The 635-nt window shown below is 33.1% G+C and overlaps 1 non-coding gene across 1 annotated transcript; it reads left to right on the forward strand.

Moving 5' to 3' along the window:
• Positions 1–267: 267 nt before the first annotated feature.
• LOC129402835 (U6 spliceosomal RNA) lies at positions 268–369 on the forward strand. The gene has a single exon (XR_008628874.1). It is a non-coding gene; the product is annotated as a U6 spliceosomal RNA (small nuclear RNA).
• The last annotated feature ends 266 nt before the right edge of the window (positions 370–635 follow it).

Here is a 635-nt window from a genome sequence, read left to right on the forward strand (position 1 = left end):
CTAGAATACACATTAGAGAATCTAGAAAGGATCTGAAGGAACATAGGGATAAAATGTATAGTCAAGATATCTGTATATAACTAAACCACCAGATACTAAACTCTAGTAAATATGGGGTGTATGTCACAAAAAATACTCTTAAAGTTTTGTTTATTAATGAGACAGCTTTGGAGTAAAAGGAAACCTGTGATTATAGGTAGAGATGTAGACTTTCCTTGTTGTATTTCAATTAACATGTTCCTTACATGCTAAAACTAAAATACAGTACTTGCCTCAGCAACATATACTAAAATTGGAATTATACAGAGAAGATTAGCTTGGCCCCTGCACATAGTTGACATGCAAATTCATGAAACATTCCATATTTTATACTATTTTTTACTAGTATATAATATATATATTTTTTATGCTTGAAAATATGAAATCATGAAATTTGCATCTAAGTGGATAGACATAGAAAGTATCATGCTAAGTAAAATGAGTCAGAAAAAGAGGGATAGACAGAGAATGACTGCACTCATTAGTGGAATATAAAGCAACAAAATAGGAGACTAACACCTAAGGACACTAGAGATAAGGGCCCAGAAGATTGCACCAGGGTTTGGAAGTTGGGCTCACATGGTGGAGAAAAAGGC

This window comes from Sorex araneus, chromosome 2 (genome assembly GCF_027595985.1).
Source record: "Sorex araneus isolate mSorAra2 chromosome 2, mSorAra2.pri, whole genome shotgun sequence".
Classification (NCBI taxonomy): domain Eukaryota; kingdom Metazoa; phylum Chordata; class Mammalia; order Eulipotyphla; family Soricidae; genus Sorex; species Sorex araneus.